Source organism: Balaenoptera borealis (genome assembly GCF_965194805.1).
Source record: "Balaenoptera borealis genome assembly, chromosome: 2".
Classification (NCBI taxonomy): domain Eukaryota; kingdom Metazoa; phylum Chordata; class Mammalia; order Artiodactyla; family Balaenopteridae; genus Balaenoptera; species Balaenoptera borealis.
The window spans coordinates 158648794-158670781 of record NC_138867.1 but is presented as its reverse complement, the minus strand read 5'-3'; the positions used below and the strand labels follow the sequence as shown (position 1 = coordinate 158670781).

General features: G+C 48.3%; 1 protein-coding gene across 1 annotated transcript in view; it reads right to left on the bottom strand.

The window, feature by feature from the left end:
- NSG2 (neuronal vesicle trafficking associated 2) overlaps positions 1-21988 on the bottom strand; it is a 58459-nt gene that overhangs the window by 5133 nt on the left and 31338 nt on the right. The window lies entirely within an intron of this gene.

Genomic DNA, 21988 nt, shown 5'->3' with positions numbered 1-21988 from the left:
ACTAGGGGCCTCCTCGACCCCTACATGTATTCATTCACAGCAACCCGAGAAGTCCATTCAGACTTGAAGTCAAGGCATGTCCCTTCTCTGCTCAGAAGCATCTAATGGTCTCCAAATTGCTCAGAGTGAAAGCCCAGCTCCTAGCCATTATCAACAAGTAAGCTTTAAAAAAAATACAACAACAAACAAACTGAAGTCACCATCAGGATTTACCAGAAAGGACTAAGTGGCTAATTTCAGAGGCACCTCCAGGTTTGCACTGACCCCATCCCACCGCCTGTGTACAAAGTGGTAGGGTTACCACTGGTAGGGTAGAGGTAGGGTAGTGGTAGGGTTACCCCCATGATGCTGGGCACCTAGTGTTATAAGCAGACTTTTTTCATGTTGTTTTTAAAGCTGGTGGGCTTTTGAGTCAGTTGGCCAAGAAATATGGTAGAATTCCTATCATGGAGAGAAGGCTTATTGGGATTCAGAAGAAAAATAAAATCAACTTTTTGGGGGGGGCATCCCTATCCCATCTCCTTCCCACCTCAGGACATGGTTTATAAGGACAGGAGGAGATGGGATTCTACATTACTCCAAACGGAGTCATTTGTTAGCAGCTGTAAATACTGGATGGAAGGAATTTGAGAAGGAAAAGAAGATGGATGTGGGAGACATCCATCTGAAGCCTATGGGCAGACAATGTCCATGAGAAGTTCCTGTGCATGTGTGTGTGTATGAAGTTTTAGGACGATGTGCTATTGTGATGTAAGAAATATATCTATTTGGTCTTGTTCCCGGTTCCTGGCACAGAGCTAAAACACTTGTAATTTCCTAAGTGATAAGAGCAGGGTAGCAGCATCTTCTGTTGTAATATTTGGTTTTTGTGCCCAGTTCCTGAAATAACTCCGATCTGTAAAGGTGAAAGGAGCAGCTTTTATTATTCATAACAACCCTCTTTCAACTACACCTGTTAATGTTATGTTATATTATGTTATGAGGTGACTTTTGGAAAGCCCCTAAGGATGGGGGCCGGTTGCCAGAGGAACTAACCATTGATTGGAGGGTTGTAACTTAACCGCTTCCCTGACCTCCAGGGAGGGAAGAGGGGCTGGAGATGAAGTTAACCACCCATGGCCAATGCTTTAATGAATCATGAAGTCTCCAGAAAACCCTAATCGAAGGGGCTCAGAAAGCTTCCAGGTTGGTGAACAAGAACACATCCATGCCCCTGAGGGTGGTGTACCCCAAACTCCACTGGGACAGAAACTCCTGTGCTCAGGACCCATCCAGACCTCACCCCATGTATCTCCTCTTCTGGCTGTCCATGTGTATCCTTTATCATCCTTCATAATGAATCAGTAATAGTAAGTAAAGTGCTCTCCTGAGTTCTGTGAGCCATTCCAGCAAATCACTGAACCCGTGGAGGAGGTTGCAGAAGCCCCCAGTTTACAGTCAGTCAGTCAGAAGTTCAGACGTCAACCTGAGATTTGTGACTGGCATCTGAAGTGGAGGCAGTCTTGTGGGACTGAGCCCTCAACCTGTGGGGTCTGTGCTGACTCAGGACAGTTAATGTCAGAGTTAAGTTGTAGGAAATCCAGGCAACCTCCACCAAGAATTGGCAAAGTGCATGGTATGGAAAAAAACCCACACATTTGGTGTCAGAAGTGAGAGTATAGAGAAAAAGTGTTTTTTCCTTTTACAGGGTGACACATAAAATTCAGTTCTAAACTACTGTCCACACAATATGTTGTCCACCCTCTCCATTCACATCCCAAACGCTCAGCTGCAGCCTGTTGCTCAGCCATCAGCCTCCTCCCCAGGATTAGGGTGGTGACAACATGGGGTGAGATGGTACAGAGGTCAGACTGGAGTCACCCAGCAAGATGTGCAGAGAGATGGAGATGTCAGAGGCCAGAATTTGGAACAAGAGGTGCTCCCAAAGATGCATACCCCCCTTAGAACCTCCAAAGATAGTATTTGATTAGTACAGGGACAAGAGCCACCCAAGACCACTGCTCATCGCTGAGGGCCTAAGAACACCCAGTCAGCAGGTGTTTGGAGTATAGATGTAAAGAATTTTAAATGCCCAGTTTTCCCAATAGCCAAAAGGTAGAAATAGCCCAAACATAATCAACTGATGAATGGATAAACGAATCGTGGTCTATCTGTACAATAGAATATTATTCAGCGATAAAAAGGAATGAAGTTCTCGTACAAATGTGGATGGACCTCGAAAACATGCTAAATGAAAGGCCACATATTGTATGATTCCATTTGTACAAAATATACAGAATAGGTAAATTCATAGAGACAGAGTGCAGACTGGTGGTTGTCAGGGGCTGGGATGCGGGGAATAGGGAATGACTGCTAATGGGGATAGAGTTTCCTTTTGGGGTAATGAAAACATTTTGGAACTAGATCGAGGTGATAGTTGCACCACATTGTGAACGTACTAAATGCCACTGGATTTTTCACTCTACGTTCTCAACTTTATGTTATGTGAATTTTACCTCAACTTTCTAAAAAATGCCCAGAGCTCCGGCTGACTTTGTCAAATGGACCTTAATCTCCTGCTAGCATCCCCTCATCAGAGCTGCCCCCAAGACTGGGACAGACACGCTCACAGTCGCCTCCATGGTCACAGACCTTGAACATGCAAAGGAAAAGTCGAGAGCTGCAGCCCGCCCTGCCACCACCTGATGCAGGATCTGGGGGAACCCGCAGACAGCTCCCCCTCCAAATGACTCCATACAGCCCCAATCTCTGACTGAGCAGAGAGCCAGGCCTCTTAACTGACTCGGAAGCAGGACAAGACTCCAGCGTGGACGTCCCCAGGCAGGGCTGGACGCTTCTCCTCATTCCCAGCAGGCTGGCGATGGCGCTGGGAGCTGAAGCAGGGCCCGGCAGGCTGGCTGTGAGACAGGTTCCCTTTATGGTGGGTTTTTTTTTGGTGGGGCGGGGGCGATCTCTTTCATTCCTAACAGCCCTGAGTTAACAGCCCCCACCTAGGAGGGGCAGGATCTGATTCACCATAGCACTCCTATGGCTTGACGGGGTGAGCACAGCAAATGTTTCTGAAAAAAGACAAGACAGGGAGGGGAGGAGAGAGAGAGGGAGGATCCTAAAGGATTCAGTGCTGATGCCTAGATGGCCACCACCCCAGTGGATTCTGATTTATCGGGTCAGGGATGGTGGGTCCAGGACACTCTCCAGGTGATTTTAATGTACAACCAGACATGAGAACCACTACTCCAGCATGACTATGTATGAGGGTTCTTGAGCTTAGAATCACCTGGGCAGGGTTTTAAGCGATCCTGATGCTCTGGCTCTGTCTCAGACCAATTACATCAGAATCCCAAGGCAGTTGCTGTGTGCAGGCAAGTATCGAGAAGAGTGCGGGACACAGACCCCAGGCAGGGTGGCCTATATGACCATCAGGGTCAAGGTCTGATGCTGACTGGGACGCCAGGGGTGCAGCCCACCCCAGGGCATTCTTCCGAGCAAGGCTAACTTCTGCCACGTGTTCCATAGCCCCAGAACGAGGGTGATGGGAGGCCGTTTTAGGCAAAGTTAAGTCTGCCTCCCCGCCCTGAATCTTGGTAACTTCTGCAACAACTAGAGGTCTGTCATTCCTTAAGAGCCTGTGGAGGTCAGAGAGTTCAGGGCTGTGAATCGGGCACAAGCCCTCCCTCAAGGCTTCACAGCCCACAGGGTGGGGGAAAGGTGGGCAGGAGGACACAGGCACTTGTAACACAAGGGTGGCACCATGAGTGAGGACATCAGCCCAGAGGGCTGCTGGACCTAACCAGCCTGCGGGTGGGGAGATCAGGGAAGGCCTCCTGTGGGAGGTGACTCCGGAAGTGACTTCAGGGAAGAATGCCAGGGTAGGGGAGGAAGAAGGTTCTGAGCGGGGAAGTCACATCTGCCGCAGTGCAGAACCTGGGGCTGTTCTGGAAACATCATATGGTTTGTCATGGCTGGTCCGGAGGATGCAAGTGAGGGAGAGACAGGCCTGGGGCAATGGGTAGGTAGGAAGAGAATAGATAAGGAAGGACCAAGCTAAAACTTGGGCTTCATCTCCAGGGTGGCAGAGAGCCCCTGAAGGTTTTAAGCAGGGGGATGACAGGATTAGAATCACGGTTTGGAAAGATGGTATGGTGGGGGCAGGGAGGAGGGAGGTGGACGTGGAAGCAGGTTTGCAGGGGCAACGCTGGAGGCAGGGAGGCTGATACACCAGGACATATGCCCTAAATAGGCCAGGCCTGGGGCTGTAGGGGTGGAAGGGCTTGAGAAGGCCTGGGAGGTGAGCAGAGTGATGTGAAAAGGAAGGAGGAAGGGGCTGACTCCCGGGAGGAAGGAGGATGTCTGAGCTGGGTCTGCATTCCTCGTCTTAATGACCGAGCCAGTGTTGGCTACCGGCTGGGGTGGGATGGGGAGACCGAGGTTTCTGATTGGTTCCAGGGTGAGATTTTTCCTGAAGGCGGGTCTCCGTGGGGCATCCTGAAGCTGGCCTCTCCCTTTCTGACGGATTAGATTCTTGGAAGTCAGAGGTCCTAGCGCTTGGTCCCTGCAGCAAAGCTCCCGACGTGCCAGGGGAGCCTGAGAGGACCCGGGAGGGCAGTCCCCGCTTCCCCCACAGAGCACCTCTGAACGTGAAAGCCAGCAGCGCATCAATATTGCTTGACTCAGTTTATATAACCTCGTTGCTTGGAAACATTCTAAAGCCTTTGGCTTTACCTCCTGAATGTAACAGCCTGGGATTGGAAATAAACAAGTTCTCGATGCCGATTTGAGTGTTTCCTTAGAGATTTGGTCCTCCCTGCTCCCCGCCTCCCTGCTCTTCCCTTCATTCACTCAGCACATGTTTATGAAGGCGCCCACCGCGAGCCAGATGCCGCCCTGCAGCAGTCGGGAGCTTACGGCAGGGAGAGGGTCCGACGCCGAACTAGCAAATCACCAAATAAATAACTTCAAAACAAGACCTGAGCAGGATCTGGCACAGCGAATAGGAGGGGAGCCTCGGATATGGTGGGCAGGGGTGGGAGAAGGAGCCCCACACAAGAAGACCCTGGGCCAGAGCCACCTAGACTGAGGCGCAGCCCCAAACCCCTAAAAAGAAGAGGAGCTCAGGGTCTCAGTGGACCTGGAAGAAGCGGTCTGACTGAGACGGGAGGAGGGGCACGGGGGAAAGAGTGCTGAGCTGAGGCCCTATAGGCCTTTGGAGATGGAGATCACCCCTGTCCTGCCCAGGAGAGGAGCTTCCTCCAGCTTCCATCCAGTGCTTTCTGGGTAACGTCCTGCTCAGCCTGGCCTCCCTCTGCCACCGTCCAGCCTCTTAGGCCACCGCTCCCTGGCTCACAGTTTCCCCTCCAGCCACCCCCCACCCCCAGGCTGCTGAGGGCTCCTGCTGTCATGCTTATCCGTGCCTTGCCCAGCCCTGGAACACACCATCCCCACTACCGTGTCCTTCCTCATCAACCTCCGGGTCCAGCCCTGGGGCCCCTTCCCTGACCACCTGATCCTGCCCTGCTCTGTACCTGGGGCCTGCTTGGGCTGCCCTGATGGGACCCACCATGTCGTCCTTACCTCCTCATACCTCTGAACCCTCCCTCTGCTGGGAGTGCATTGGGCAGCCCGCAATCTCATCCCTTCCTCTGTACCCAGCACCATGACTCCCACGGTGCGGGGGGGGGGACCCGAAAACAGTTCCTGAACTGAAATGCTGAATTGACTTAAGACCTGGAGGATGAACACGCCCATATACACATGCGCACACACACATGCACACCCTTTCTCCCCACATACACACACGCAGACACTCAACCTGGTCCAAACCACATCACGTGGGAGGGGGTGGGGCACTGAAACATCTGTAATTCTCCAGCCCCTAGTCTCAACCCCTTCCACCACCCGCCCATACACATGCTCAAAATAAAGTACCTTAACCTTGAAAAAAACTCAGGGTTTGGGTTAGCATCAGCTAAGACCTGCCCAAGATCTCTCCTCCAGCTTTTGAGCATAGGTCAGGGAGAGAACAGAGGAAGAACTGAAGACAGAGTGTGCAGCCAGGGGCTCTGGTGAAGGTGTACTGAAATGGCAGTCATCGTGACCGCCCTGTGAGCCACCCCTCCATATAGTGATAATAGCAGCAGTAGTGGTAGTCACAGTAACAAAAGATGCTAAGAGTTATTGGGAGCTTACTGTATACTAATATCACCACCATCATATGAAGAAAGTAGAATTCTTAACCCCATTTTGCTGATGGAGAAACTGAGGCTCTGAGAGGTTAGGTGCCTTGCTTCGGGTCCCACATTTAATAAAAGATAAGTATGAACAATGCTTCGAGGTACCTCAAGGGCACCTTGAACTCACCATGCCAGAACCAGCCTGCTGTCTTCCCCTCAGCTGTGGTGGGCAGCAGCTCTGCCCACTCGCCTCTGGAGCTTGCCCTCCTGCAGCCAACCCTGCCATCCCTCCCACTTCTCTCCCCAGCCCCACCCCAGTCAGCCACCAGTTCCCGGAGCTTCTGCCTCTGGTGTGGTTTGTTCATTCCTCTCCACCATCTTCATCATAACCTCCCTGGGTAGGACCACCGCCACCTCACCGCTGCATGCAGCGGCCTCCCTGTTGCTCCCCTGGCCTCCAGCCTCCCGGCTTCTAGACCAGCCTAGACTTTCTAACAAGCCAACCTGAGCATGCTGCCTCCCTGGTGAATGAGCCGTCACACCTGCAGGGTCAAGTCTGAACTCCTTACAGAGCAGACAAGGCCCTTCCTGATGGAAACTCGATTTGCCTCTTCGGCCCCAACCCCTCCCCCCCGCTGCCTGACTGCACCCTCATTCCCCCCACCTCTGAGCTCCTGCACCTGCTGGCGCCTCTGCCCGGAACGCCAGCTTCCCCTCCCAAGGCCATCAAGCTCCCGCTCACCCCAGACCCAGGTCAAGTTTCTTCTCTTCCCCAAGTCTTCAGGTGGTGTTTAGCCACTGCCCTGTCTGCTCACCGCTGCTGAGACACTCTTCCCAGAGCACTCTAATTAACCACCACCTGTATGCCTCCCCTCCTGAGAGGCAGTGTGGAATCATGCGACACACTTCCATTTACTAAGCACTGCTTGTGGGCCAGGCACTCTTCTCAGCACTGGACGTGGATTTATTCTTCTTTTTTTTTTTAACATCTTTATTGGAGTATAATTGCTTTACAATGGTGTGTTAGTTTCTGCTGTATAACAAAGTGAATCAGCTATACATATACATATATCCCCATTATCCCCTCCCTCTTGCGTCTCCCTCCCACCCTCCCTATCCCACCCCTCTAGGTGGTCACAAAGCACCAAGCTGGTCTCCCTGTGCTATGCGGCTGCTTCCCTCTAGTTATCTGTTTTACATTTGGTAGTGTATATATGTCCATGCCACTCTCTCACTTCGTCCCAGCTTACCCTTCCCCCTCCCCGTGTCCTCAAGTCCATTCTCTATGTCTGCGTCTTTATTCCTGTCCTGCCCCTAGGTTCTTCATGACCATTTTTTTTTTTTTTTAGATTCCATATATATGTGTTAGCATATGGTATTTGTTTTTCTTTTTCTGACTTACTTCACTCTGTATGACAGACTCTAGGTCCATCCACCTCACTACAAATAACTCAATTTCGTTTCTTTTTATGGCTGAGTAATATTCCATTGTATATATGTGCCACATCTTCTTTATCCATTCATGTGGATTTATTCTTACAACAGCCCTACGAGATGGTGCATTTTCACTTTTTAGACTAAGGCACAGAGAGTTTACATAATTTTCTCAAGGTCACACAGCTAATTAAGTAATACAGTCAGGAGTCTAACTCTCTAAAGTATGGCCTGGGCTCGTAGCCTATGCTATACTTCTCTTAAAGCATTTATTCACTAAATATTAAGCGCTACATGTGCCAGAGAGAATTCTACACACCGGGTGTACAGTGCTGAGGAGGACAGTCAGGTCCCTGCTCTCGTAAAGTTTACCTTTAACTGTTTCAACAAGTGTCCACTTCTGCAAAGGGGAGTAATAGCAGTATCTGCCCCTCAGAGTTCTGAGGATTAAATCAGATAATGGATGGGAAGTCCTATAGTGCGTTGAATGGTGGCCTCTCAAAAGATATGTCCACGTCTTAATCACCAGAACCTGTAAATATGATCTTATTTGGAAAAGAGGTCTGTGTAGATGTAATTAAGCTAAGGCTCTTGAGATGAAATCATCCCTGGATTGTGCAAGTGGGTCCTAAATCCAAGGACAAGTCCCGTTACGTGAGACACACAGAGGGAGACAAACACACAGAGAGAAGAGAAGGGCATGTGAATAGGGAGGCAGAGATTGGAGTGAAGCAGCCACAAGCCAAGGGACACCTGGAGCTACCAGAAGCTAGAAGAGGCAAGGATAGATCCTTCTCTAGCCTTCAGAGGGAGCATGGCCCTGCCAACACCTTGATTTTGAATTTCTGATCTTCAGAACTGTGAAAGGATGAATTTCTGTGGCATTAATCCAGTGTGTGGTCATTGGCTGTGGCAGCTCCAGGGTGCTTTCCCGCAGTGTCTGGCATATGTGCTATAGATGTGCACTCCTCCGTCTCTCCATATCATCTGCCATGCTTCTCAGCAGGTACTTCAAAGGCTCCAACCACTGAGGAAGACTGCCATTTCTCAACATGTATTTCTCTTGTATACCTTTTCAGCCCTTTTTTCCTTGGAGAACTCCTAGTCATGCTTCAAAGCCCAACTCACAACATCTCACCTCCTCTGGGAAGCCTTCCCTTGCCAATGTGTGTTCTCACCACACTTTTTTTCCCTTCACCACTTAGCACTCAGCCCCCTGTATCACGACTATCCATTCTATTGTGTGTTTGCCTCTGTGGTCCCAGCTCATGACCTGACACAGAGCAGAATGTACATCCCACATTCCCTACCCCCACACCTCTTTCTTCATTTTTGGCACAAAACACTACCAAGAGTGAATTTTAGGGCCCCTTTTAACTGTTCCACACCTGACAGGGTAACTGGATAAAATCATTGCATTGGGTCATCTGAAGCAGTCTGTATGATGCTGGGAAATGATTAGTTTTGCCCCTGAAGCAATCTCCTTGTCTGCCTGCTATGCCCTAAAAGACGGGAAGCTTTTCTCTGATGGCTGGGTGAATTAGACCTTCATTCTAGTCAACGTCCTTGCAGTTCTCTGCAGTAGCTGTGGCCCCATCCTTACAAGGTTCCCATTCTGCTTCTGCCTCTGATGAGCTGTGTGACCTTCAGCAAGATGCTTCACCTCTCTGAGCTCCCGTTTCCTCTTCTGTTAAATGGAAACAAAAATCCCACCCCACAAGATTGGTGTGATGATTAAATGAGATGATGTCTGTAAGTTATCCAGTGTTGTCCTGGCCCCTGGGTTTAACCAATAATAGCAGTCACTTATTGACTGTAATAGTGCACTGGTACAGTGTCAAGTGCTTTGCATGTAATATCTCCTTTAATCCTCATGATAGCCCTATAAGCCTAAGTATTACCCCCATTTTACAGTCCCCCTGTGCACACTAAGGCACAGAGTAACTTGTCTGAGCTCACGTGGTTATTGAAGTAGCAGAGCCCGACTGGAACTCTGGAATATCTGATTCTGAAGCCCTCAGTCCTAAACACTACCCTAACAGACTTTCTGATAAATATTCCTCAGTCCTGCTGCTGTGTTTGCTTGCAATAGTGCAATGAAGCAAGGCGATGTGTACTGTAAACTTATTCTAGGAGGATGTGTCACCGCAGACATGAAACCCCAGGAGTTAGGAAGAGAGAGGAGAAAAACAAAAACCCTCCCACTGTCTGACAAGCCAGCGTGCTGATCTAGGACCCTCATTATGCCAGGAAACATGAACTTCATTAACATTCATGTACTGCAGCATCTCGGCACCACGATACCGAATAAACCGTCCTTCTTTATGAAGAATGCAAACCCTGGAAATCTCAAAGCAATAGAACCACTCATAACGGGGAGATTAAACTTTGTGGGGAGATAAAAACAGAGCTGCCCAACAGACATTCATCTTTCGTATGTGACAGCTGGAACCTCCAGAGACAGAATTAGACCACCCAGCGCCCTGCTCCTGGCTCTGCCTCAAAGATCCTGACGATAGGGCTTGAGAGGAAAGTGCGAGGGAATCACGGAATCCGTAAATTCTGCCCAAATGACACCCTGGTTTCCCTGGCCCTCTCCCTAGCACCAAGTAATGAATAGAGTCGAGTCTTTGGAGCCGGATTGTCGGTCTGAAAGCCCAGCTGTGTCCCTTATTACTGTGTTCCTGGGCAAGTTGATTGCCCTTTGGAATCCTCTGCTTACTTCTCTCCACCGGCTGTTGTGAGGCAGAATGTGCTAGTGCCTGAAGCCCTCAAGCAAAGGCCTGGCCCAAAGTAATGACCTTAGTTAGCATCCAGGGGGAGCACACACACGTTACATCATTTTGTGTCCTCACAATTTTATGGCGAAGGTACTATCCATGTGCCCATTTTACAGATGGTCTATCAGAGGCACATGGAAAGACTTTACCTATATGAGGTGAGAACTGAGTATTTGAACTCAGGTCTGTCTAACTCAGAAGTCCAGCTGCCTAACCATATGCTATATTGCCAATAAATCTATAACTATGTTAGAGTTTATTTTTATTAAAAATGTATTGTACCATTATAAGAACAATATCGGAAATCCAAGAGGAGAAACACCCATTACAATTCCGCCACCATCTCCAGTCCGTTTTTACACGCTTGTTATTTGTTCCTATCCACGTGCCTCCCTGCATAAATCTTGATTCCTTTTGCTCCTTCCCATTTCACCCATTTGTGGCCCATCCAACTTTCTCTGATCACATAGACCATCGTCACCAGCCTAGTCCGAGTCACCCCAGAAGAAGAGAGGCCTCAACTTCACCATCTGCAAAGTGGCTCCAAATCATGACACTGATCTACACAAAACTGTCATGAGGTACAACCAAGATGAATAATGCAAACAGAAAATTGCCCTGTAAAGGCAAAAATGATAAGCTAATGCTTCTCGTTGCCACCACTGTTATTGTTACAGTTGTACAACATTAGAGCTGAGTTTGGTTCAGTTATTTCCTCAGCACGAGGACCTTCAGCTGTTACACTGTGTTACCATCACCTGTGACCTGTCCTCCCAGACCAACTAACAGCCGCCCCTAAAGGGCAGGGCAGTGCCCTCTGTCTTTGGGCTTCTGAGGGCCAGAGGGTCCTACTATTTAAAGGATTTGCTGGTGATTCATGTTGATGGGGGAGAAAAGCACCTCTGTCATGGGCCATCTCCTCCCTAGTCTCTGCTGCTTCTCACTCCCAATCCATCGTCCCTGCTGGCCACCATTGGGATCTTCCTATATTAAATTACCCCTCTGAACCTTTCACGGTAGGGCTGAAGATCCCACGTGAGCCTGCTTTGGGGCAGATTTTGTGTCCTGACACAGTGGGTCCAGGACCTTACTGAGCATCAGAGCCCTGATGCATCAAATAAAGGCGATCGATCAGATGCAGAGCCCTGGACCCTGCACCCAGAGATCCGGGTTCCCTTGGTCAGCCCAACACTCACAGGTCAGCATTTCCACACAAGTCCAGGAGGTTTGGATGCAAGTGACCTGGAAACTGTAGTTAGATCATGATGAGGGCCAAAATGCTTTGGCTTCTGAAGAGAAGAAAGCAAGGAGCTCACATCCCTGATGGTCAGATACTCAGCATTTTACACAGATGATCTCACTCAGTCCTACCCAGTGTCCCATAAAGTGGGTACTGCACATATTCCTGTTTCTCAGATGATGAAACTGAGGATTGCAGAGGTTGCATAATTGTCAGGATTTTCCAGGCCATCAGTGGTGGAGCAAGTCCCAGAAGCCAGGTCTGTCTGGAACCAAAACATATTTTCTTCCCTCAACACTGCACTGTCTTCATCCTCTGGCCCCCACTTACCTGTCCAACAGCACCAATTGCTTCGGCCCTAGGAGCCCTCACACACACAGAGAGAAATGCACTGAGACACACACCAACACATGCAGACACACATATGCAGTTATACACACACAGACTCACACGCAGACACACAGAGACACACGGAGACACACACAGACACACACAAACACACAGACATATATAGACACACACACAGAGACACATGCACAAAAATACACACAATAACAAAGACACACAGACACAACAAACACACACGGATTCACATAGATAGACATATCACACAGGCACACACAGACCTATGCAGACACACATGCACATACACACACACAGTACAGTCTTAGTTCCTGAAAGTTCTAGGCTTTCTGCTGCTGGCATGCCTTTCCACTGTCCTCCCCTGGAGGGTGTCACCCCCACACACCAGGCAGCCTTTGCAGATCTCTCCCTCAGGAGTGAGGTCTCTCTGGGTTCCCCCTCGCTCCATCCTCGCCACCGTCATGTGTTGCTCTGTGTCATCACGACTTCTAGACCCGTCAGCACGCCCTACTGCACCGTGAGCTTCTCAAGGGCAAGGAGTGTACCTCACTGACCTCCTGCCCAGCTCTCAGCTGGGGCTCAGCACCAAGAGCACACGTGTGAGCTTCGAAGGCCTCACATCCATTTGCTTCGGCCAGCCCAGAGCCCGGCCCCAGCGCAGGGCAGGTGGTCTCCTGCCCCAGGTGGCCGGCTACACGCGTCCCGGCCACACTCAGAGGCGCACCGCTGCCTCACCGCATCCCAGCCGAGCCTTGTCTAGATGCAGCCTGCATCCGCATCTCCATGGAAACACCAACCCTGCAGCCCAAATAGCCTGTTCCATTAAGCTACTTTCATTTCTCAATCCCCTTTCTTGGCAGAAGAATTGATAACAAAAAAAAAAAAAAAAAAATTCAGGTCAGCAAAATTGGTTTGGAAAATTAGAAATCATCTTCTCCAAGTTCCAATGTGTAGCACGGCTAGGCATGCCAGCGGGGGGTTCTGAGCCAGAAAAGCTACTCCACGTCTTCCTGTAATTCCCGCAAGGCTGAGAACGAACGCCTGCCAACAACACAGCGGCGCACGCAGCAGGATCGCCTCTGGACAGAGGGTGGCCACCTTTGGGGGAGGCAGCGTTCCTGCCTCTCCTCAATTTCTGCCTCGGAAACTACTCAGGAGTAGTAGTTTCTGCTACTTTTGTCCATGAGGAGGAAGGACTCTCTATCCAACCTTCTACCTCCTCATGCCTCCCGCCCTACACACATGCGCCCACACAGACACAGACACACACTCCCTACCTGGAGTGTTTTCACAGAAAAGAGTTATTTAACACAGCGGACCTGACACAGCTGCCCTTGGAAAAGTCCGCTTGGGAGGCTGAGCCCTGGCTGGCGTCCTGGAACTTGGATATCAGGAGGGCTCCCACGATTCCCAGAACTAGTAAAAGGGGCTCACCGTGCCTAAACCGCGCAAACAATGTGGTTTAGGCTGAACACCTGCCTTCCTTCTGGAGTCCGGAGCTTGGGTACGTGCTAGGCAGCTGGTACCAGCCCCCAGCAGAAACCTTGGGCACTGAGCCTCTAATGAGTTCCCTGGTCCACCACTCTCCACGCGGGTACTCACAGCTCGTTGCTGGGGGAAGTGAGCGTGTCCCATGTGACTCCGCTAGAAGGGGCCTCTGCAAGCTCCTGCCTGCTTTCCTCTGGAGGTCGCCCCCTGCACCTTTCACCTTCGCTGCCTGTGCTTTGTACCCTTCCGCTGTAATAAAGCATAGCCAAGGCTACAGCTACACCCTGAGTCCTGTGAGTCCTTCTTGTGAATCATCGACCTGGGGGTGGCCTCAGAGACCTCCAACACAACTCCCCTTGCTGTCGCCTTTTTGGTTTCCCGTGAAGGAGAGACACCGTGAATCTTATGTCTCAGAGCCTGGCAGCAATGGCTATGCTATACTGTGCTTTAAAGGCAGCACCAGGTTCTAGCTGTGAACTCCTCCCTTCCTGCCCCCAGAGCCCAGGCCCCACGAACACCTCTTCTCTGACTCCTTGCCTCATGCGTCAGGATGGCTGTGAAGTTCTCAGTCTTCCTACATGGAAGAAGCCTGGGCATCTCTTTCTCGTCCATCCCTCCCCTCCCCTACAGCATCTTGACCCAGGTTATCGCTAGGTGCACCTGATATTAGGAATTAGGAACAGACACTCTCTCTCCTACCTTCCACCTCAATTTTCCCTCCAGTGGTGATGAGTACCCATCAGTATGAGATCTCTTCCTGGGGTGAGGGTGGAAAAAACAGGGCGAGAGGCTAGAGAACCACTTACGCCTCCCATCCTGAGCCTCATGCCCAGCTGTGCTCATGGGAGAAGCTGCCTCTTGGGTTATTGGGTGCCCACCAGGTGAATAAGGCAGTTCTTCGTCTGCCATTTGGGGTCCATCCTTATGTACAGACCTCCTTGGCAGGGAGCCTCAGAAGGAAACAGCGGAAGGATTCTGGCACCAAAAACTCTTCCCAGCCCTTGTCAATCTACAGCTGTGGGTATGTAGGCTGAGCCCTCAGCTACTTGGCCCTGTCAAGGGCTCACCATTCTCACCTTCAAGCAGCACCTAGAAGTTGAATCCACCCTCCAAGCCCAAATGTTCTCAGATCAGCTATGCATGTGTCTCTGTGGCCTCAGATGGAAAATTTTCCATCAGTCTGTTCTGTTTCAAGAAAGAGAGAAAAATGGGGTGGTGGCCAGAGCCTTGGCTTGGAAGCCAGACAGGCCCATGTTTGGATTCTAACCCCAGCACCTCCTGGTTCTCTTATTACATTTCCTGGGCCTCAGTTTTCCCATCTGGAAATTGGGATCCTAATAACTATGCTGAAGCCCCGATGTAAAGATGAAATGAGATCGCTATGTGAAAACACAGAGGGCAACACCTGGCACAGAGCTGGTGGCCGGAGTTGTTCGTCCCAAGGATCTGGAAAGAATGTGTTCATTCGCCTCAGGATCTAAAACCATGTGCCCTCTGCCTGTCCCATGGTTCCATGATTTGAGTGATTTCTTTTTTCATGCCAAACAGATGGCATTCACTCAATGCTAATGAATTCATTCTCCTATTTTGGACACATCAGACTCACGCACATAGCTGTGAATGGGAAATAACCAGAGGGGCCAAAACAACGACCCATGGTGTTTTTGTTGATTTGTTTGGACTAATCAGAAGAAAAGAAACCGTTTCCTTTGGGTTTTATGAAATATTGGGACGAGGCTGCAGACGGCCATCACTACTAACCAGAGCCAGTCTGGAGCCAGTGCAGACTCTGAGAACATACATGCTGTCCATTGGCAGCTCCACCCCTACTATCTGTGTGACTTCAGACAAGTTCTGTGACATCTCTAAGGCTCAGTTTCTTCATCTATGAAATGGGAGTTACGATGATCCCTAACTCCCAGAGGCTTTGAAAGGCAACATGAGGTCATACGGATCACCTGCCTGGCTTTGGTCTGAAGCAGTGTTCAGTAAGTGCCTTCTAAGTGAATGCATCAGAATGATTTCTGTTGAGATGTTATCTCTTGGGTAGAAAAGCAAATGTTGAAATGGCAGGATAGGTCTGGAGGGTGAGTATCCGTTCTGTTTACTGCCCATATTCTGTTTCATTCCTCACTTGGGGTCAATTCCTGAAGAAGCAGTTGGCTTTGCTTATGGTTTTGCTTTATTCCTTATTGAAAACTTTTAAAACCCATCCTATAAGGTAGGTCTTATCATTTTTCCTGTTTTATAAATGAAGAATGTGTAAGACCCAAAGAAGTTAAGTCACTTGCCTAAGTAAATTCAAATAATGAGTGGAGAAGAAGCTGAACTCAGGTGTGAACCCCAAGGTTGTGTGTACATCCGCTTCCTCTGGAATGGCTGCTACCAGAGTGGCTGTTTGGAATACGAAGGTTCTCTCCATCCCAAATCAAAAAGATTATGTTTGGTCAGCTCCCCATGGAAACCCCCCAAAAGCCATTAAAGAAGCCCATTCTCTAGGGCCCCGGTGAATCCCGCTGAGGTAATTGCCTTTTGAAAGGAAAGGGAAAATGAAACATCTGTGGCCTCAAACTTTATATGAGCAATAATTCAAGTGTCTCTTTCAGAACCCAGAAAGGGCAACTCCCCATGGAAGGAGGAGAGGTACAGAAGTGTGATCCCGGCCAGAGCCAGGAATTCATTTAAATTAGTGGAAACCTTGAAAGAGAAAAGGCACAATTTAAATTGGAACATTCCAAAGCAATAACTCATTTTCCAATTGAATTTGCTATTGGTATAATCATTAGAAAGAAGAAACAGGGGCCCTGGGGCCCAGGTTATGCAGGAGATAAATCTCTGGACTCCTGAGGTATTTTTCATTTTGCAAGGGCAAACCATTGTTCAGCTTGGGCCAGAGGATATTAAGACCTTTGAGAGTAAACCTCTTACAGGTTGGAGAAGCTGAGGCCTTACTTCACAAGGTTGTGTCTTTATCAGCCGATAATCAAAGGCAAATGCAGATAGCACAGAGAGATCAGCTCAGTGCTTTGTGACCACCTAGAGGGGTGGGATAGGGAGGGTGGGAGGGAGGGAGATGTAAGAGGGAAGAGATATGGGAACATATGTATATGTATAACTGATTCACTTTGTTATAAAGCAGAAACTAACACACCATTGTAAAGCAATTATACTCCAATAAAGATGTTAAAAAAAAATAAAGGCAAATGCAGAATAGAGGTCTTAACCAGTGTACCTAGATCTAAACAGCCTATCAAAGGGAGGAGCCAACCTTTCCTGGTCACCTACTATGTGCAACCACAGCGCAGACAAGCCACGTAACTGCGGCAAGAGGGCCAGGTGTGGAGACTGGAGGGAATGGAGGAAACATGTCCCATCCACACGGGGTAGCTGCTCAGCCCCAGACAGTTGTCAAGGATGGGAATGAGGCCCTAATATGACTGTTCTTCTGCTTTTTCAAGAAAAGACAGAGATTCTGCCCACAAGTGAAATGTCCCAATTTTTAAATTGGGGGCAGCAGATACAACACTATGGTTTCTTTCATTATCCATTCTAAACCTTTCAGTGACTCTGTAAAGTCAGTCTTTTTAACCCTATTTTATAGGAAATAAGGTTCCAAAAAGTGGTTGGTCCAGGGTCAAACAGCCAGTAAAGGCTGAAACCAGGACTCGCTCCCAATTTGTTCTGGGAGGGAGGTAACGAGGTCGCAGGTGATGGGCTGGGGAGGGTGACTGGTCTGGGGCTGAGTGGAGAGCCAGCCCAGGTGGCACCCAGAGCACCTGTGACACTTACTGTACACGGCAGGGTGGGGGATTAGAGGGGTCTGGAGCACATGTCTAGGAAACAGCTGCAAAGAGGCCCAGCACTGCCTATCATGGAGGAAGGATTTGTGGGCATGGAGAAGGAGGACCTAGTATTTATTGAGCAACTACTAGAAGCTAGGCCCCAGGCTCTACATGCACTGCTTTACTGAATCCACACAACAGCTATTTGAAGATGTTATTATTCCTGTCTTCCCGAGGGGACTTCCCAGGACCACACAGCCAGCCCGGGTTGAGCCTCTTTGTTTTAACATTTGCTCAAAACACCTGGACCTTCCTCCTGCCTGGGCTTTAGGCAAGGAGAAGCCTGGAGCTTCCACTGCCATGTGGTCAATCACCAGCATTTTGTAAAAACCGGTCTGGGCCAGAAGGCCTCACAAATCTTACCAGGGTTATTTTGCACAAAGTGTAACTCAGTAAATTAAGATGTTGCACAAGCCTTGCTGTTTCCATTGGGAGGGATCATAGCTACAAATCTGTCCCAACGTGCAGGCAAATGGGCTTTGAGCAGATAGGTCATGAAGTTTGTTTACTGCTGCTGCGATTATGATTTTTACTTATTATTAAGAAAATGAAAGGCGTCCCAGGGTCCAGGGTAAAGGCGGTGTAGCTGTCCACTTTCAGCTCTGCAGAGACTGGGATGCAGGCATCTAAAAGGGAAGCAGTGCCAGGTGGTGCAAGAGGGAGAAAGGCTCTAGCCCCAGACTGGCCTCGATCCAGTCTCTGCTCCACCACTTACGGGCTGTGTGACCTTAAGCAGGTGATGCCACTTCTCGGAGCCTCAGTCTCCTTAGCTGCAAAAATGGGATTAATCATAACAGCCACTACCAGGCACATTGGTAGGACTCCCAAGGACGCCGGATGTAAAGCTCCCAGCAACGTTGGATATCAACACTGTCGTTGTTATTAAAGTACATTCCGTAAGCAGTCGCCTATAAAACCACCTGCTTGATGCCCTGTCGCTAAAATAGCATGATGCCTGGCTGGACCTCTTAATTTCATCAAAACGGTCTGTTGAGTCACAGCTTTAATTAACTTTCCCATGGTTTCACTGGGAAACCGTGTTTCAGGCCCTTGCCTCTTGCCCCCTATCCCTGGCTCCAAACAATGGAAGTTCATGTCTCTTATAAACCAATTCTGACTCTGCAAAGACGAGCAAATCACCCATAGACACACAGGGTTGCACACACAGCTAGTCTGCGATGCTGCAGAGACCTTTCCACAGAGTTTAGGGCTTGGAACCTAAGGAAACTGGCTTTCCTCAACGAGTTCCCTATAGTGGCTGCAATCTGGGTGCCCGGTTTGTGTGCCTATTCAACTGTGACCTCCTGCTGTGTCTTCCCAGCAGTCCTGGCAGGATGAGCTGGGCACGGTGACCCAGAGCAAAGGGGCACTGTGTTTCATATATATGCGAAGCTGCTCTTTGCAGGGTTGCAGAACACCACGGGGCTGGGGGTGAGGTTCAGGTCAGGGTTGCTTCCTGGCTACAGAAAATAAAGCAGGACAGAAGAGGCAGAATGTTCTCAGCGAGAGGCTCCGTGGTGAGAAAACACAAGCCTGCTGAGAATGCCTATGCGGGACTTGAATTTTGACTGAGCTGTTTCCTCCTTGGGGGCCCCAGCCCTGAGGATTCATCTTGGTAGCCCCTGCATGTGGCCAAAGCTCAACTGCAGTAGGTGCTCAATAAATCTGTGCTTAGTAAATAAATGCCCCTAACTAGTTTCATTCTTCTTATTTTCATCACACTCCTATCTTTTTCCAGAAATGATTTAAGGTGCATGATTTAGTAATCATTAACATTCGCTAAGTGCTCCCAGTGTGCCAAGTTCTACCCTGAGCATCTTATATGGTTTCCCCATTATGTCTTCACAGCAATCTTTGTGATAGGTAATTATTATTACAGTCCCCATTGCACAGATGAGGAAAATGAAGTCAATGAAGTAAATGAAAGTAAATGAACGAAGTAAATGAAAGGAACAAGGATGGACACACATCAGAAGCAGGTATTATAACAGTGCCTGTACTTGCAATAGGGGGGGCAAAAAATTGGTACAAGATTTTCTGGAAGCCTAGCCACAGATAGGAACTGGATCCTTTATAATATTCAAGAGTCCAGAAGATAAAAACAAACTGATTGCTCAGGAGATGCACAAATGGCTCCTATCTAACATGTGTGGCCTTGGTCAAGTCACTTCTTTCTCACCCTCCGGTTCTTTGGTTGTTTTTGGTTTTGTTTTCTGTACAAAGAGGGTGATTACAATAATGTCCCCAACACAGAGCAGTTACGAAGGTCAAAGGAGATGATAAATGCGGCAAGCCCAGTACCTGGAACCCAGAAGATACTCTATCAATTATTCACCCTGTCATATTTCTGGCCTTTTCTCCCCCTCCACTTATTGAAGGAGGCATCTTGGAGTGTGGGTGTTTAACTGTAAAATCATCAGCGAGGCTGCCCAGCCAGCTCATTGTTGCCTAAAAAGAAGAAAGGAGCTATGCAGGGCTTTTCAAGCACGCCTGCTCCTGAATTTCACAAGCAGTGGGTGGCTGAATTGTTCGGTGAGTTCCAGCCTGGGCCCCACTTAAATCCACGTTAAAATGAAAGGTGCCTCTAACGTCCCATTATAGGGCCGTGCCCTAGGAGGCTCAGGAAAGTCATGCTTTTCCATCGTCTCCTGCAGCCAAGAAATGCAATTGATTTTCCTGGCCTTATTTTCATATTTAAAAAAAGCTGTTTCCCCCGGGCTCCTCAGAGAACGGAAATGGAGAAAATCTCATTCATATTTTACCATGTAACCCAAAGACTCATCATGCACCTGACAACAGATACTGGTGGAACACCTTGTCCATAGCAGGTCTAGGCCAGGCACGTGGGATGCAGGGATGACATATGTGTGGTCTCTGCCCTTAAGAAAGACTTTAGAAGGCAAAGTGAGAAGCACTGTGATGGAGAAAGCACTGGGGAAGGGGTTCTTAAGCCAGCCTGGAAAGAGATGGAGAAAAGGTGATTCAGGCAGAGAGAACAGCCTGTGCAAAGATACGGAGGTGTGGGTGGTACATGAAAGATGATGCTTAAAAAGTAAACAGAGGCAAGCTCAAGAAGGAGCATGGGTGTCAGACTACAGAGTTTGTTGTGAGCACTCGAGAGCTAACAGATGTTTGACATCTGGTATTCACTGACATGGCTCCATTGTTTTAAAATGGGTGGAAATTGAATTGGACGGGATGAAACTGGGAGGTAGGAGAACCAGTCGAGGGCTCTAAAAATCGTCCAGACCTAAACGAGTATTCCATGAATGTCTTCTTCACAGCCCAGTACTGAGCTAGGTACTTTGGGAAATACCAAAAAAAATGGGTACCAACTGTGATTTGATGCTTTACATTTACATACTCATTTAACTCTCACAAAACAGGATTAGTATCTCCATCTTACAGATTAAAAAGTCTAAAGATCAAGGAGGTAAAGAGAAGTGAGTCACACTGGGAAAGCCCGCAAGTAAGGCAGGTCTGACGGGCTCCACCCACTGCTGACCAACGTGGCCCTACCCTGCAGACCAGCATCAGAAATGGAGCAGCCTCAAATACAGAAAGGAAAGACAGATTGTTGCATCGCTGTGTGCAGCCTGGAGTGAGATGTTTTACTCTAGATCCAAGAATGACTAATGTGTGCCTAAAGGGTGATCTGTAAATACAGAGCCCCGAGCTCTATTAATATTCAATGATGAATGATGTTTCTTTCAAATCAGATTCACATAAATGGAGGTTTCAGCAGTATGCCAGCTCCTGGGAACATATGACTGTGGGCCATGTCAGGTACTTCCATGAATCACCTGTACCACCTACCTCAAGGCTGGGGACACAGTGGCTACTCTATAAATACTTGTTGACTGAATGGGGCCACTTTGAGAAAAATCACTGAAGGGAGTTACAATTAGGACAATGACGGTGGATGCATTTCATAATGTCATCTTTTAAAGCTTTAGAGAGGTAGCTGGGTACAAATGGAATTTTTTTATTAATTCTTCACATATTTACTGAAAACTACCCACACCCTCCCAATAACACTAAGCCAGAGGATTTTATGGGTTAATCCTGTTTTATAAAAGGCTCAAAGAAACATTATTTCTCTACTCTTTCCAATTTTCTAGAACATGGAGAAAGGAAAAGGCATGTATATTCTCTTTACAAGCGCAGCATAACACTAACAACCTTACCTGACAAAGACAGCACAGAAAAGAAAACTCAACACAACCTCACAATATTATTAAAGCAACAATTTTAAATAATATATTAGCAAACAGAATTCAGTGGTACACCATGACCAAATGAGGATATGTAAGAATGCATTAATATTTAAAAGTCTATCAGTATAATTTACCATAATACTAGGTCAATGAAGACAAACCATGTGATCAACTCCATAAATGCTGAAAGGGCATTTGAGGGGAAAAAAATCCATCAAAATTTAAATGGTGAAATGCTAGAAACAGCAGATCTGAAGGTATTCACCAATGCAATTAGATAAGAAAATGACATTAGGAGTCTAAAAATTTCAAAAAGGAAATAACATAAGAAAACTAAGTATCAGAAAAGGGAAGCAATATTAGTATTATGGACAGATGATACAATTATATATGTAGAAACCCAAAGAATCAAATTTTTAAACAAATTATTAGGAACAACAAGGGAAGATGGTAA